The sequence below is a fragment of the Lepidochelys kempii genome, chromosome 22, assembly GCF_965140265.1.
Source record: "Lepidochelys kempii isolate rLepKem1 chromosome 22, rLepKem1.hap2, whole genome shotgun sequence".
Taxonomy (NCBI): domain Eukaryota; kingdom Metazoa; phylum Chordata; order Testudines; family Cheloniidae; genus Lepidochelys; species Lepidochelys kempii.
In genome coordinates this window covers 17629311-17647206 of record NC_133277.1, presented here as the reverse complement: position 1 = coordinate 17647206, position 17896 = coordinate 17629311, and the positions used below count along the sequence as shown (strand labels likewise).

General features: G+C 45.7%; 1 long non-coding RNA gene across 1 annotated transcript in view; it reads left to right on the top strand.

Annotated features, from left to right (window-relative positions):
• Window positions 1–17896, top strand: part of LOC140901752 (uncharacterized) — a 164607-nt gene that overhangs the window by 69401 nt on the left and 77310 nt on the right. Inside the window, exon 3 of the long non-coding RNA XR_012155948.1 lies at window positions 17157–17450. This is a non-coding gene — a long non-coding RNA (uncharacterized lncRNA). The remainder of the gene's footprint in view (window positions 1–17156; window positions 17451–17896) is intronic.

Below are 17896 nucleotides of genomic sequence, written 5' to 3'. Positions count from 1 at the left end.
TATTCAAAACAACTTTTTGTTTCAAAATTTCCTTTAATTGTATTTTAAAAATGTATTCAAAATGTTCAAAATCAAAACGAAACATTTTAGCTTGACCTGAAATGATTTTTTCTACTTTTCAATTTGTCAGACGTGTCAAAACCTTTCATTTTTGGCTCTACCAGAAATGATTTTTTTAAATTATTTTTTGGAATTACCAGCAAACTGAAAGGTCTGTTCTTTGCCCAACTCTACACGTGGCAGATGTTAGTCACGTCGCTTAATGTGCTCCCGGCAGGTTCTCAGATACTAAGATGAAGACAGGATAAGAATATGTATAGTATAATACAGTGTAGTATGGCATATAATACTAGGGTTTCACATTCCCTCATTTTGTGCATATGACAGACCACTCTGCTCTGGAAGGGGAAAGGCAAAAGGGAGGCAAAAAGCAATGACAAACCAAGAAAATTAATGAAAAAAAGAAGACAGCCAGGCCCTTCTGGGATCATTCTGCCCATCTCCTTGTTTATGAGGGAACCAGGAATGGAACAGCAGCAGCGTGTGCTGCAGGTCGGGACTGAGGGGCATTGGGAGGGATGTGCATGGGGGGCTCAGAACTTGAGTAGGGGGCTAGGGATGTGAATAGGGTGCTGCAGGTCAGGAGGGAAGTGCATTGGCAGAGCTGTGTGTACGCGTCTCCTGTTACATAATCAGCACTGAGCACACCCTGCATCGAAGGGCACCAGCCTTTCCGTAATTCCAAAGGATTTGCGGTTGAAAGCTCCAAAGAGTTTTTTCTTCTGTTTTTCTGACTGACTGGTTGACAAAACTGGTTGACAGAATCAGTCTGTAGAAGAAGGAGGCATTTCTGACCCTGCTGTCATTTCCTCATTACATGCGATACGTCAACTTCTCACCTGTGAGAGTCCAATTCCATGTCTGAATGCAGCCCCCCTCCCCAGAAATTCAGTCTCCCAATACCAGCAGCCTAGTGACAGGGCCATGGCATCACGCACAGAGCATACATCTGGTGCGGAGATGCTTTACTCCTGGCCTTACACAGATCCCTGGGTCTACCTCCGGCTTCCTGCCCTACTGACACTGTCCTATCTCAGCATTACCAGCCTGGGATAAACTGCAGCAGCTCTGCAGCCCAGCCACACTCACCACAACTGAACCTGAGTTTCATCTCCTTTCCCAACCACATGCAGGTTGGCTCACTCAGTGCTCAAGGGCCTGGGCCAACCTTTTATTTCTTGGTTTGTAGCATTTGTGACAGGGTCAGGCCAGATGGCTACAGGAGAGTGACAAAGGCAGATATATTAGCCCCAGGTTAAGTAGGTCCCTTTTCCCTGGGTAAGGTAACAGGGAAGGTTCCAGAACAATCAGGAACCTTGTGGAGACAATTAAGACAGACAGGATGATTAGAACACCTGCAGCCAATCAAGAAGCTGCTAGAATCAACTAAGGCAGGCTAATCAGGGCACCTGGGTTTAAAAAGGAGCTCACTTCAGTTTGTGGTGCGCGTGTGAGGAGCTGGGAGCAAGAGGTGCGAGGAGCTGAGAGTGAGAACGTGGACTGAGGAGTACAAGCATTATCAGACACCAGGAGGAAGGTCCTATGGTGAGGATAAAGAAGGTGTTGGGAGGAGGCCATGGGGAAGTAGCCCAGGGAGTTGTAGCTGTCTCACAGCTGTTCCAGGAGGCTCTCTAGACAGCTGCATTCCACAGGGTCCTGGGCTGGAACCTGGAGTAGAGGGCGGGCCCGGGTTCCCTCCAAACCTCCCAACTCCTAGTCAGACACAGGAGGAGTTGATCTGGACTGTGGATTCACGAAAACGGCCAAAGTGAAGGCTGCCGTGAAGCTCGAAGGCGAGCAAATCCTCCAATAAGCGCAATACCCACCAAAGTAGAGGAGGAACTTTGTCACACATTGTTTAAAGGTGGGAGTTAGTTTAGCTCTCATGAAAGTGATCAGGCAGGTAGTATTGGCTTGAGCTAGGTGCCACACAATCTCCTCACCTCTCCAGCTTTGCAAATGCCTCTCAGTCCTGACTGGTAGCCTCCCCTGATATTCCAGTTCTGGATTACCCGCACCCCCAGCTACGCCAGTACCCCTCCATCCTGACCTGCAGGTCTCCAATATTCTGGTCCTGGTCCTGCTACTTAGCCAGTGCCCATCTGTAGCCTTACAATGTTCCAGTCCTGAGCATCCCACACTCAGCTCTGCCAGTGCCCCATAGATGTGCCCTGTAGCCTTCCTGATAGTCCAGTCCTGTGTTCTTCTCCTGTGCGCTCACCCTGGCAGGCCTGCCAAGCAGTGATCTTCTGATGTGCTCACACACAGACACTAGACTGAGACCCAAGCTCCTTTTCAGCTGACGACTCTAGCCAGCATTTGATCCCAGGTCTCCAGAGGTGACAGGCTAGGGTACGGACCTCATTCTGCCCTTTTGCTCTACAGGGCCCATGTCTCCTCTATTAGCCAAGACAGACTGTGGGCTCATCTGAGCATGCTCTAGAGCTCACACATGGACCCACCATCCTCAGCAAAAACAGCCTGGAAGTGCCTTTGTCTCAGTTTTCTGATCCTCATACTCTGATTGTCCCCCGTCACTCCGTTCCGAGGAGCTGAGACCTTCCTGTCGGGCTTGGGAAGGGCAGCTGAGCTGCTTCACCTCCAACAGGAGGAGAAGGAGCAATTAGCAGTCAGAGAGCAAGATTAATAGCAGATGCTCATAATTAACTCACTATGCATGTTAGCAGCTATTGTCTCCACTTTATCCTGGAGAGATTGATATTCTGGAGTGACTCATTATCGAGAAGGGACCTATTTTGCCTGCAGAGCACAGTCACTAGAATGGAAATTGCAATTAGAGTTGACTGTGTCTCTGCCAAAAGATTTTAGAGGAGAATGAGTTAGGGTGGGGTAGGCGCCTCTCTCCATTTGGGCAGGTTGCCACGGCGGGCTGGCTTCTCTTTGCTTTCCCACTGCAGGAAGTTGTTAAAACAGAGTTGAATGGGTAGGTATTTGTGCCTGGAAGAGAATATTTCTGTTCAGACCTATTTGGCACCTTGGGGTGGATGCAGAAGGATTTCTCATGAGAATGGGGCTGCACCCGGAGCAGAATGAGAAATCATCATAATAAAAAAAAATAGAATGAGAATGACCCAACATATGAGCATCCATCAATAACAAACCAACGTGCCCATCCCCAGATGCTCAGATCTGTTATCGTAACGTTTCTCATGAGTCCTGGAATGAGCACGCTGATTTGTTATTATAGACTCATGAGCAACCCTACAGTAACAAAGCAGTGTATCTACCCCAGGGTTCCCAGGAAAAGTCCTACAGTAACAAATCTGGGCAGCCTGGGGTGTGTACAATTGGTTTGTAATTGTAGGATTGCTCCTGATCACTTGGAAATGGGCCTGTGATTCTGTAGTTTAGAGTTGCTCATATGAAGGGCTTTTCTCATTCTAATTTTTTAAAGAGCATCAAAAAACAAACTGTGAAACTGGACACATGCTGAACATTGCCTGGATTTTGAAGACAGATAACAGAAGAAAGAAAGGTTAGATACTTCATCTCTATCCAGAGAATGGCAGTGTTATTTCTGGAATATTGCTTAGCACCACATGCGCTTTCTCCAGATCAGCAATTCTCCTGGTGTGAACCTGCCTGTTCCCAGAATTAGACTCTAAGCCCTCCAGGCCAGGGACCTTGCCTGACTAGCAGAGTGGGGGCTTTTGGCCTCCCAGTTACACAACTCGTACATAATTATAAGGGATCTGGTTATCCTGCAGCGATTGTTAAACCTGCATGTATTCTCAGCTTCCCTAAGTCCATTGCCGTCTGGAGGGGGAAAAAGCATCCAAAGGAATTTGGATAACAGCAGTTCATCTGTTCCCTGCTGCCCCTGTATTTAATGGCCAAACAAGTTGAGCAATTCTCTCGAAGTCTGTGCATCTGCCTTTCAGATCTTGTGTAAATTGTCTTTCTTTTTCCCCCTCCCCTACCTGAAGCTTGGAACTAGCGTTTGCAATAGTTCAGTAGCCTCCACACTGATCTCAACAAGGCCTTGAAAACACATCTCTCATGGTTCAAGAAAAAACAAATGATTCAGCCTGACTGGGAGATAGAGCTTCACCGCTCCTCTCGAAACACGCATTGATCAAAGAAATCTGTCTGGTCCTGTCAGTGGCTGAGTGGGAATTGGCTCCAGCTGGGTAAGGAACAGGGATTTCATGTTTCAGGCCATTGTGAGCTATCTCAGGCCTAGAAACCCTGAAATTAGACTGTTTGGGACCATTCAGGAAGCAAAGTATTAGAAATCATAGAAGCCCCCGAAGTAAGGGATACCTGCTGTCATGGTTACAGGGCTAGCTGCACCTGTCCCCTTCCTGGTCTCCTGCGTGCACTTCTTCAGATGTCCAGCCTTGGGCCTTTACCTCTCTTGGGGTAGAATTCCACAGTTCTCCCACTCTGAAACCAGGCTCTTGGCTACAGAACTCTGGGCATCCACCGTGCTTACCTAGCAGGTCCAACTGGGTTTGGCTCCTGTAGTTCTTCGTGTCAGGAGCCTGTGACCAGTGGTGCATACAGAGACCAGCCAGCTTTCTTCAAGCCAAAATGTTGTTTGTTTATCACAGGAGGAACAACGCATAAGAGAAGAAGGACTTTAAAAGTTTTGCAATGATCCCAGTGTCATCAGGGCCAGAACTTTGGGAGTGTCACTAGCGTCATGTGGTATTCCTGCAGTGCAGATGCAATCAATAAAGCTAATGATAAGTTATGTACCTCCGTATTGAGTGTCACTGGTTCAAGAATCTCCTTGTAACCTGGGACACAACACTGAGGCTTCAAAACACAAGTTACTTTGCTCTTATGCATCCTGAATGACATATTAGCCATATCAAACATCTCTTCCTGTGAGACTATCTGGCATGCTTAATGAGTTACGTGTAACTTGGATAAAGGCAAAAGAAATGATACCACACAACTGGAAGAATTTTTTCTCTCCTGCCTAGAGCATATCTGGTTCTATGCAGCAGGTTGACAAAAGGATACTGTGTAGACTACCAAATAATAGAGAGACATTTAATAACATACATGGGGAAAAAAGTGTATTGACTCTTTGGAGATGAGTGATAAAATGTCATGTAAAGGGATCCACCTCTGAAATACAATCACTTCAAGGGGAAATGCAGCATACAACAACCAATGCAATGTTATAAAAAAGGAATTGAAGAAGAATCCCTTATCCATTTGTAACTGCAGAAGGAATGTTAGGGACAATACGGATCCAATTAGAATGTAATTCATCACCCAAGGTGGGATTTGACCAGGACGCTGGGGTTAATATTACTACTCTTAGAAAAAGCACAGAAGAGTATGAAAGACCCTAAGTGCCCAGGATTAGAACTGAGTGAATTATTCATAATGTGTCTTTTACTTGCCATGTTTCATCAATGCTCTCACTCTCCATGAAGTGATTGCGATTGTACCACATTCATTTGTTATTTGAAATCATTTGCTGAATAATCCTGCTAGAGATTCTTCGTCTGTAGCTTGTTTGCGAGCAATTCTTTGCAAGTGTTCAACATTCAACATAACAGTAGTTTTGACTGGACATGTTGGCCACATCGAGATTATTCCTGTTCAAGGTAACTCTTAGCTTCCTTTTTCAGTGTGAACACTCATGATTCTGAGTTGAAATTTGCTGCCTGTGAACATTCATTACATTTCCCTGCTTTGACGAACATCCCTGCCAGTGAACTTGTTTGCTGGAATATTTCTGCACAGGAATCAAACTCAGAAGAAATGGATTTGTTGAATGATTTGAATGCAAGTTTGCAGAAAATGTTTTGAGGACTTTGCCTAGCTGTGAGAAACATAAGAATGGCTATACTGGGTCAGACCAAAGGTCCATCTAGCCCAGTATCCTGTCTTCCGACAGTGGCCAGTGCCAGGTGCTCCAGAGGGAATGAATAGAACAGGAAATCATCAAGTGACCCATCCCATCACCCATTCCCAGCTTCTGGTAAACAGAGGCTGTGCTGAGCCTATTCAGTCTCCATCAACACTCCCTACAGTGGGTACATGTTCCATCGAAGAACAGAACTAGCCCAGTGAGCTTAAATTGTAAGACATAGTTTGCAGCACAAGGCAATGATGTAACTATTAAGACATATATTTCTCCCTGTTTGCTGGCTATTCTTTTGCTGTCACCTGTCAAGCAACAGATTTAAACAGAATAAGCATGGGGAAAAACTCTAAAGAAAACATGCAAATAATTACAAAAACATGGTACAAGCACTTCCATTACTGACTTGGCTGGTGTGAGTAAATGTAATGGAGGTGACCTCCTGTACTCTGCAGAATGCTGCTCCAGCAAAGTCCGCTGGTTTGGTGCATCAAGGCACCTGTTAAACATCCATTAAATATAATGACAGTGCGGTGATAGCAAAATAAAGTCAAAATTACTGTTCATTATTCCTTTGCTCACATGGCCTTGCTGATGGGGTAATAAACCAACTATAGAATCTTACTGCTTAGGAAATGACACCTGTGAACACCTGAGCCAACCATGGGATGTCAGCCAAGAGTCATTACCTGAGATTGATGGACATGATGCTTGTCTAGAAGAAAAGGCTCTTCAGTTTGAGCAGCACCATCTCTGATCTTTAGTTTTCTGCTCTGGCTGAGCTCCCTAATCTCCATTGACCCCTGTAATGCCTCATGTAGGGAGTGCAGCTGGGTTTGCATTTTTTTAGTGCTTGCAAACAGCTGATCTGTGCTCCAGCCACAGACCTATAATGGGGCTGGTGCTGGCTGAACAGCTGATGCTAAATTCCTATCAAGACAGAGAGGCCATATGTGGCACATGGTGTGTGTGTCTGAGAGACACCTGTTTACACAATTCCCTTAGAGAGAGGTGGAAGGAACTAAGCAGCAGATCTGGATCTGGTTGGGTCAGGGGAGGGCAGAGACAGAGAAGAGAGAGGCTAATATGTACCAGAGCATGTGCATTGTACAGAGAGCAGCACTTCACCATGTCTCTGACTGCGTGGCACTTGGGTGAAAAATCAGACATTAGGAAATCTATTAGAAAGAGCCAGGTTTGTCTGAAATTTGGCCAGGCTTGTACGAAAACAATCCTCTGTATTCCAAGGGTACCCAGCAGCTGAGGTGCACGTCATTTGAGTCAGAGGGACAGTCATGACCCCGGTGAGAATGAATGAGGTTTCATTGCAGCTTCTTCAGCCACCTGGGTAACATGTTTCTGACCCGGCCTTTGGAAGAACTTGAAGTCAAGGCAGCTACTTAAAGACTCAGCCTACATTTTATACAAGAATATGATGGAGGACTGAGTTTTAGGCCTCAATTCAGCAAAAGACACAAATACACACTTGCTGAACTTTAAGCACATGGTTAATCCCATCCCTCCTCAGCAAAGCGTTTAAGCATGTGCTGAAATTTGAGCATGTGCTGAAGTGCTTTGCTGAACTGGGGGCGTAGTCAATTTCAAGTACAGACCTGGTGACGCTGGATGATTCCAACAGAGCAGCTTGTTCATCACCTTGTTATGAATCATCGCTAGGCCAGGCAGGCATAATGGAGAGGGGCCCTCAGTTGCAAAAACCTTGGCAGGAATAGTGATGTTCTTGCTCAGAAGCAGGACCCGAACTGGTTGAAGAATGGTAGCATCTGCAGGAAAAATTTCAGAAGATTTTGAATTCCGGATTCCGGAAAGGAATGATTTTCCATTTTTCACAAGAATTTTGGGGTTCAAAAATTTTCAGGTTAGAAAAATGTGCGTTGATTTGTTTTTAAGTTTCCCCCCTTTTGCCTTTTTCCCACTGAAAAGGAAAGGGGTGGGAATGCAAGCCCTAAGAATCCCACACATGACTCCCTTGGAACTGGGGTCCCCTAAAGAGGCCCTGGGGTACCATAGAGATGAGATGAGATGTAGATGACAGACAACATTGATTTCCATGAGACTTCCTAATTTTGAAGGGACGGGATGATCCTCCCACCTAAGAGTCAACCCCCTTCTCCCCAAATGAACAACCAAAACCCTTCCTTCCCCTCAGGAAAGAACTTCCCACGGCAAGGTACACAAAGCAGAGTCAATCTGTCCCATGGGGGCTGGGAGTGAATGCAAGGAGCTGTGAAAAGCAGGGGCATGTTCCTAGGCAGCAGGACTGATGCAAAGCAAATGACTGAAATACGCTGTATGACCCGGTAACAATTAATGCCATTTGTGTAATCCGTCTGCCCCGAGTAGACTTGCTATGATCTCCTCAGAAACTCCAGAGATAATCAAACATTTTGGGCTAATATCATAGGCCCGCATAATTAGCCACAGTTACCATCTGGGCTCAGCATGTCCATTAAAACTGCAGACCCAGCTGGGGCATTGCTGTGAGGAGAAAGGGGAAGGGCTGTCTGGGGCAGCCTGCCTTGCTAACGTCGGATCTGCATCACAGCTGTCTGCATAGTGTGGGTGAGAAAACCTAACTGATCTTCCTCCCTAAAGGGGTTTCCTGAAAGAATGATTTGCAGAGGGCAGGCCACTGCAGTGGGTGCCTGTGTTTGTGTGATGGTTGTTTTGGCCAGATAAAGGAAGGCTCAATTATCCCCATTGTACAGACATGGAACTGCGAGATTCCGTTATTTGACCAATGTCACAAGGGAATCAGTACCAGGGGCAGGATTTGAACTCAGGTCTGCTGAGTCCCTGTCCAGCACCTTAACTGACTGTCCTTCCTCTTGGTCATTTGGTCACGACTATCATGGATCTGGTCCTCAGAGGCAGGAGTGGTTCATCAGTATTTGTGTTTTACTTGGGAGCCAGTTCATAGCTGCTTCTCCCCTTGGGATTAATATGGAAGGGGGCAGACTCCAGCCTCCTCCCTGCATCGGCCCGAGTAGTCACAAGAACCGTGGGCCAATGGCAGAGGTCCAGATCCCCACAGAGACAGGCATGCAGCAGGCTATGCTCATTTGGGAGGAGACCCAGAGCAGATCCACAGATGTTTATTTACATGAGCAATGGTTCCAGCATGGGCTGGTGGGATGCCAGGCTGGCATGCGTCCTTCTGAGCTTCCAGCTCTTTGCTTCTACATCTTCTGACTGGCTTGCGTTACCTCCTAACAGACAGCGACGGTGCAAGCATATGGTAATGCATATTTAACTGGTATTTACATTCAACATTGTCTCTGTGTAGCTCTGTTTTCCTTCACAAACACTTTGATTCCTCCAGGCTTCTGGCTGCTGCAATTTAGGAATACCCAGGAGAGAACATGATGAAGGGAGTCAGGCATGATTGGCACATGCCAGCTTTAGACTCCCAGGCACAGAGAGTAACTCCACACTTAGTAAGTTCCACACAGTTTCAGTCAGGTACCCAGCATGATGAGTTCTAACAGCTCCCTTAATTAGATAAAAAGGCCTGTCATTAATTATGGATGCCTTCATTCATAATTAATAAACAGAGGATGGCCACTGTCTGCATGGTGTGTTGGCAGCCTCTGCTGACAGGTGGCAGAAGGCATTGCAGAGGGGGTTATGGGGCAGGGTGGAGCTATTTGGGATGCGTGGAACATGTAGGAAGGGTGCACATCTCTTCTCTGCGTTCTCCCTGGCTCTCACTGAATGGACTCCCTGTGCCTGCAGCTCCAGCCACATCCTCTCGAGACTGTTTCTATCAGAAGAGCATAGGAACCATAACGGATCCCACCAAGGTGTCACCTAATCCAGTATCCTATCTGCAATAGTGGCCAGTACCAGCTGCTTCAGAGGAAGATGCAAGAAGCTCCTTAATGGACCATTGTGGCGCAGCCTACCCAGAGGGGAAGTTTCTTCCTAGGGAGGTGGTAGAATCTCCTTCCTTAGAGGTTTTTAAGGTCAGGCTTGACAAAGCCCTGGCTGGGATGATTTAACTGGGAATTGGTCCTGCTTCGAGCAGGGGGTTGGACTAGATGACCTTCTGGGGTCCCTTCCAACCCTGATATTCTATGATCTATGATTCTATGATTCCTAACCCCTGTCAATTGGAAGTTGATTTATGCCCTGAAGCATGAGGGTTTAGGTTCCTCCTAAAAGAAAAAAATACGTGTTAATCCTATGGGATGTAATTATGGGTGTTCTCACTACCCAGACAAATGCCTAAAGCTTTTTTTGAATCTGCCGAGGCTCTTGGCCTAATTGCAATCTTGTGGGCTAATTATGTATTGTGCAAAAATATTTCAAAATTTTGTTTCCGTTTTAAGCATGTTGGCTTTCAATGTCATTGATTCATCCTTGTTTTTGTAATGTGAGAAATGGTAATTAGGAAAGTCTGGTTTACCTTCCCTGCATCATTTAAAATGCATGTTGTTTGCTTATGCCCAGCTTACCAAGCATCTAGATCACTTTATATCCATGACCTGTCCTCTTCCTTATTTATCTCTCCCCAGTTTGTGTGTCATGGGCAAATGTTATCAGTGAGGAGTAACGTTTTTCTTCCAGGTCATTAATAAAAATGTTAAATAGTGTAGGGCCAAGTTACTTTGACAAGATCTGTTTTCTATAAACCCATGTTGATTGGCATTAATTACATTACGCTCCTTTCATTCTTCTGCATTCTGCCTTCCCTTGCTCTTGGGACAGGAAGGCTCTCTGAGAAGATTGCTTGGACATTATTCTTCTCCAGTATGCTTCCAAGTTCCCTGAAGTCATCTGCTATCTGCATGATATCTCACCACACAGCGCCATTAGTGCCGTTATGAGCCATCACCAATGGATCCTTTTCTGTCGACTTCAGAAGCCTATCCAACGATACAGTGATGTCTTGTGTCCTCGCTCCAGGAAGGCAGCACACTGTCCTGTTGCCTGCCTGTCCCTTGCAGAATGTTCTCTTAATTATCCTGAGTATTCAATCCCAACAAGGCCTGTCTGTCTTCCTGGATGGTTGGAGAACTTCTTGTGGACAAGCATGATTTTCTTACAGGTTGGGATGACCTGCCATTCACAAGTGTATCCCGTACATCTCTCCATTCCTTTGAACCAGCTGGCTCTTGAGAGGTCTCTTCCACGGTTTCCATGTTGAGGATCTGGAATCAACTGGAAACTTCCAGCAGTGTGGAATTCCTCCCAATCCTCTTCTCTCTGATGGCCAGAGCCTATCTCCAGTTGTGCAGAATGCCGCTGTGACCTACTGCCTCTAGTGGTTATGAACTTCCCAGCCTCCTCTCTGACTTCCTCTCTCTCTGACTGCGTGGTGGCCAGCTGCTTTCTTCCTTGGATCCGGAGGACTGGTGTTTTCCACGCCTAGCTCTCTAGCAACACCTCAGCTTCTCTGATTTTCAGTAGCATCTCTACTTGCCCCTCGAATCTCAGAATCTTCTCTGCAGCACAGCCACCAACTGGCACTTTGTCCCTTCTGGGTTCAGGCAGGAAAGAAACATGGCCCATTCATTGTAGGTCACCACCACTGTTCCATCTCTGGGCCTCTTGATAGCGCTGAACCTGGAAGGAAAGCCACTGCCTCCAGAACTCTCCTGGCAGCTTCCTGTGTTTGCAGCTCCTGTTAGTAAGTGACTTTTTATAGGAAGTATCCCTGCTTAGTTCAGCCTAGCTCCTCCCCTCATCACCAGGGAGCAATTAACCACTCAGAGACTTCAAACAGTGGAGCTGATCAAAGCTCCGAGTTAGAGCCTCCCAGACTTATTGTTATGTGATGTCCTCTCTTATGTGTTTCCTCTCTAAACCAAACAGTTCCAAACTTTTCAGCCCCTTTTCCGACAGAAGCCTCTCCAAGCCTTTAATCGTTTCCATCACCTGTGTCTGAACCTTTCTACTTCTGCTATCTCACTGTAGAGATAGGGCGAACAGTACTGAACACAGTGTTCCAGGGGCGGGCAAGCCCTTGATTTATTCACATCATGGCACAGTAATATTTCCATTATTGTTTTCCATCCCGTTTGTGATGCATTCTAACATGTTGGTGGATTTTATTGACCCGTGCTGCGCTAGCAGTGAGCTGTCCACAGTGATGCCCAGGACTTTTACTTGTGTGCTTAGAGCTGGTTCAGAATCCAGCAACGTGTGTGAGTAGATCAAACTATACCTTCCAGTATGCAATACCTTGTCAGCAATGGGAATTATTTGCCCCTTGGTTGGCCATTCCCTCTGTTTGCTTAGGTCCCTCAGTCATCTGTAGTCTTGATTAATCTAAATAATACTGTGCCTGCAATTTTTTTAACCGAACCTAGTGAATTCTATAGCTGGCGTGTATAATTCGCTAATAATTTTTATTGGGTTTCCCAAGAGGAAAGAGTTCACAATAGTCTTACCAGTTAGGTCTCAGTGAGAAGGCAGGGATAGCTTTTTGTCTAGCTTCACAATCTCCTTACCATGAGGTATGTTAATATTATAATTATTTTATTGCTGGATCAGCTGAGGCAAAAAGAGGTTCCAGTTAAGTGACCTGTTTGAGGTGATGCAACAAGTCAGTTGCAAGGCTGCAACTAGAACCTGGATGTCCTGACCGCCTGTCTTCTGCTCTACCCAATAGACGGCACCGAGTTAATAGAATCAATGCAGACAGATCATTTCTCCAAGGAATGTGTGTGCAGGAGCTTCCCTGGCTAAGAGCAAAACAAATATATTTACTCAGTGAAGTCTCTGCTCTGAAAACTCCCGCTGGTCACCTTGCAGTGTATCATCTGTATAAGAACCATGTTGTTATGAATATTACTGTGCCACCTAGACCCCCAGCCCTGCTAGCACTGTACAAAGGATGGGAGCGGACACAGAGGCACAAAGAGAGGAAATGATTTGCCTGGGACACAGCAGAGTTGGGAACAAACCTAGGTTTCCTGACTCAGTTTCCAAGGGCCTGTCTATTCCAGTCTAGTCTATATAGTTTTTCTTACCATGCCCATCACCATGGTATCTGAGCACCTTCCAGTAGTGCATTAAGCAACATGGCTAGACATCTGTCACAAATTTGACCTCTCACTCTGTCCCCTGCAGGAGAAGTGTGTGCAGTGGAGCATCTTGTTTTGGTAGTTTTTTTTTTTTTAAATAAATAGACCGATCCAGTAGGCCATTCCACCTCCTTCAGATTTGCTGGAACAGTAGGAGCAGACAGTCATGGAGGCACACTGCCACACTCTCTCCTCCCACTTATCCTGTTGTCACTCTGCGGCCCCTGCGGGCTTGAGATGTGTTCAGACAAAGCCCCTCCCCTTTCTCTCACCCACAGTTTCAGTAATTCTCGGGCTTTACAAATAAAGTAGAAACGGGGGATGGGGTCAGACGCTTCTAGGCATCACTTGCAATCACTTACCGCTCATTAAGAGAAGTGAAAACAAATTAATAGTGGAAGAAAACTTAAAGAAAAAATAAATAGCTCCCGTTCCAATTGACTCTGCTTCTTGGCCTCAGAGCTCGGGAGCCATCATTATTCCAAACATACAGGCATAATAATTACACATAATTACTTGTAGGTTCTGGGCTAGTGACTATCTCTACCTAATGCTCCTAATGAAATTTTTGTTAAGGAATACACCACCTGTTTAATAAATAATAACAATGCCTCACTGTAAAGTCATTTGGAAGGGCTGCAAACTGCATTACAAACTCTGTCATGGTGATGGCACTGGGTGCAAGATGGAATCAACATTGCTAACACCATTTTGCCCCCTCCAGTGCCTTGTACCCAGGCTACCAAAGTGCTTTGCAAACACTTAGGCCTTGTCTACATACAGACACACTGGGTTTTCCTGCAATAGCAGGGAATGAACTTGTTGACTCAGGAGGTGCTGTCCAGTCTGAAGTCTTATGTTCCCAAATCAGATTTAAAAATTCTTTGGTTAAACTGGTGAAAACCCTGTGTGGATTTTCTTTATCATTTTAAATCTGGGTTATATTGGTTTAGTTTGCAGTGGAGCCAGATTTAACTGAGACGTGTGTGTCCAGACATAAAACTCCACTGGTTTAATGAACTAGGTATACAAATCAGTCGCAGCTTTTATGCTAATACAAGCTGTTTGATGATCAGGGACTGATTGTGCTACCCCTACTCACAGTGGGCCTGGTTCTTCTCTCCCTTATACTGGTATAAATCAGGGGTAACTCCGTTGGAGTGGGTGGAATGATACTGATGTAAAAGAGGGATGAGAAAGAGTAAACTCTGGCTTATTGAGGATTCCTCTATCAGACCGGATGAAGTCAATGGGACAACTCACCGAGCAAGGTGCTGCCCAGTGTCAGCAAAGGAATCAGAAATTCACCCGGAATAATTTTGGCCTCACAACCTCTCTGTGAGGTAGCGACATATTGTTGTTTCCATTTTAAAGATGGTAAAACTGGTACACCAGAGGTAAGAGACTTGCCCAGTTCAGACAGTGAATCACTGTCAAGGCCAGGCTTAGAGCCCAGATCTCCTGGGGCCTATGTCTGTTTCTTAGGCACCTGTTGTAGAGCTCAGATCAGGGCTCACTCCAGCTCTGCCTTCCGAGCCTCAGTAGGGAGGTTTTGTGTCTCTGAACATGGCCTCTCCCTGGCCTTGGCTTCCCAGTCCTAGTTTATAGCAGATGAGCCCGGCCAGGTGCCTGAGGAGCTGTAGAGCATGGTGACATCACGGCAGCTCAGAGGCCCACCTTGGGTACCTGTGTCTCTGATACAAACGGAGGAGAAGGCCAGTAGTTTGGGAAACTAGGGATCCTAGTTACATGACTAGTACTCATTCACTCTTAATTGCTGCTGCAGGGAAACAATAGGGCACATCTGTCCTGGAAACATTCTTAGATTAGGAACCCAAGAACCCTTTGCCTATGCAGCCAATAAACAATGAAGTAATGTAGATCACCCATGTGACAGTTAGAGTCCATAGACATGGGGTAATCACATGGTGAACCCAGTATGTTGGTCGTCTGGCATGGTCTGTTAGTCATGTTACCACCAGAGCCTCTGGGTTTGCAGGAGAGGCAAAGGAAATAGGGAAAAGGAAGGAGTGGAGGGTCTTTTGTTGAGGGGCAAGCCCCCTTCCTCCCCACCTGCCCCCAACATGCAGACTGTATGCACACTGTCTATGTTCCGCATCATGAGAACACTTTGAAGGACCAACTCCCCATCTCATCTCAGAGCAGACCTCTGGTAGGAGGCAAAACTTTTCCCAACATGTTGGGAATTTCCAATCTCAATTGTCGTAAATCAGGACGAGTGTCTCCAGGGAAGCATTGCTGAATGCTACAGTTTCATGCTCGCAATGGAGGGGTGAATCAGGCAGTCTGTTTCCAAAGGAGCTGTCAAGGTTCGTTCCCCACTCTGAACTCTAGGGTGCGGTTGTGGGGACCTGCATGAAAACCTCCTAAACTTACTTTTACCAGCTTAGATTAAAACTTCCCCAAGGTACAAACTATTTTACCCTTTGCCCTTGGACTTCCACTGCCACCATCAAACGTTTATCTGGGTTTATTTTTATTAGGAAAGCATTGTTTGGAAATGTCTTTCCCCCCCAAATCCTCCCAACCCTTGCACCCCACTTCCTGGGGAAGGTTTGGTAAAAATCCTCACCAATTTGCATAGGTGACCACAGACCCAAACCTTGGATCTTAAGAACAATGAAAAAGCATTCAGTTTCTGAAAAGAAGGATTTTAATAGAAGTAAAAAGTAAAAAAGAATCACCTCTATAAAATCAGGATGGTAAATACCTTACAGGGTAATTAGATTCAAAACATAGAGAATCCCTCTAGGCAAAACCTTAAGTTACAAAAAGACACACAGACAGGAATATCCATTAGCTTAATTAAGCACAGCTTAATTTCTCAGCCATTTAAAGAAATCATAATCTAACGCATATCTAGCTAGATTACTTACTAAATTCTAAGACTCCATTCTTGTTCTGTTCCCGGCAAAAGCATCACACAGACAGAGTCTTTGTTTTTCCCTCCCCCCAGCTTTTGAAAGTATCTTGTCTCCTCATTGGTCATTTTGGTCAGGTGCCAGCAAGGTTATCCTAGCTTCTTAACCCTTTACAGGTGAGAGGATTTTCCCTCTGGCCAGGAGAGATTTTAAAGGGGTTTACCCTTCCCTTTATATTAATGACAGGTGCACTCTCTCTTTCGGTTTCCGAGTTAGCATTGTCAAGGGTTCTATGACAAGGCCTTTGGAAAGGAAATCACTTTTCTTACTTGCAGCTTCTTCTTTCTCTGAACTTTCATCAAGGAACAACTAGTCAATTGTTTGTCATCCCCCCATCAATTATCATTCCATTCAGCTCAGCCAAGAACAATCCTGGTTCCAACACTCGTCTCACAACTCCTTTCCCCTCGAACCATGAGCCAGTTACCTAAGCTCTAGGCATGCGTCCTGGGACTCTTGTGTTACAGGTTTTTTTCAGAGTCTCCTGCAATTCTCCAAAGCGCCACAAGCCCATTCTAATGTCACCAAAGGTTGCATCTGGGTTCACTGAGTTGGTTCTTGTTTAATCCAAGCTTGGGTTTTCCCTTTACCTCCTGATGTTATGTTTATCTGCCTAAACCCTGTCAAATAGCAAGGAAGCAGCTTCTAAATGTCACTCTGGTCCCCTACTTCTCTCTCTCTCTCTCACACACACACACAGACACACACACACACTCACTCACTGCTCTTTGGCCCTTATATCACATTAAGAGTGCAGGTTCATAGGGAGAATTTCAAAACGAAAGGCTTTAATTGATGTGATTATGCCCTCAAGTGAGACTGGAAATTGGGTTGGTCTGGAAATTAATGGCACACTAAAGGTCACCCTTTGTGTGCGGCCTCACGCTGTCAGAGTGGCAAAGGTTCATCTGTTATCTCTGTGTGACAAACAGATCAGACTGTAGGGCCTGGGCTTTTATTTAGATGTGCCCCAACTCTGCAAACACAAGCCATCAGCACTGGCAGAGGGACTGGCTGCAGCTGGTGGGATGCATATCAACAAGGAAGGATAAGTATTCGGGGAAGTCACTCCTTCTGAGTTCTAATGATAGTGACACCCACGTTCATTAAGGCCACAGAATGACTTTTCTTCCTGCCCTTTGTCACCTCCCTGTTTCATGTTTAGCAGCTGCAAAAAATGTTACTGAAAAGTGAACATGATACCTGTGAGAAAGGCCACATTGACAGCCCTGGTCCGTGTGATTTGTCTTCCAGGCAGTGGCATTCCAGGGCCCCCCATCCAGCACATTTCACCCTGATCCATGTGGAGTGTGGCCCCATCTCCATGGACTGTTCTGCCTTGGGATGATTGGTATCAATCCTAGCGTTGATCTTTCTGCCCGACCCAACCCTGCAGTCCGCACCTGCTTCTAAAACAGAACCAACTCCAAACCCAAGTGCCGTGACGCTGCAGTTGGAACTTGTTGCTACAAACAACTAAGATGACATGAGCCACCAGCCTCATTCCCCACAGTGACCTCAGCCGGGACTGTACAGCTTTTGGAAAAGGTTAGCCCTTTTTTTTATCTCTCCATATAAATGTTAAAAAGCAAATGATTATTTTAGTAACCAAAATGTCACTGAGAGTTCCACAGAGAGCAAAACAACCTGTTTAGCATGGAACCTTTTCCTTGAGAATTTATCCTAATGTAGGATCCAATTATAAACATCGAGGGTGATATAATGGCCTGAAACATTAGTCAAGGCAAATTCCATAATTGATGACTGCTAATGTGAAACAGTTTGAAAACGAGGATGCATTTTGTTTTTAAATTCCACCTCCTTCCCCTCCTCCAGAGAAATCTGCCAGGCTTCTGGAGCGAGAGCACTTCAAGAGAACAAAGACCCTTTGAAAGCTTCTATTTTTCCCCCCTTTCAAATGCTTATCTGAAAGGACATCTTTTTCCCCTTAGTCGCTGTAATCATAAAAGCACAGGTGACAAACTGCTTCAGAC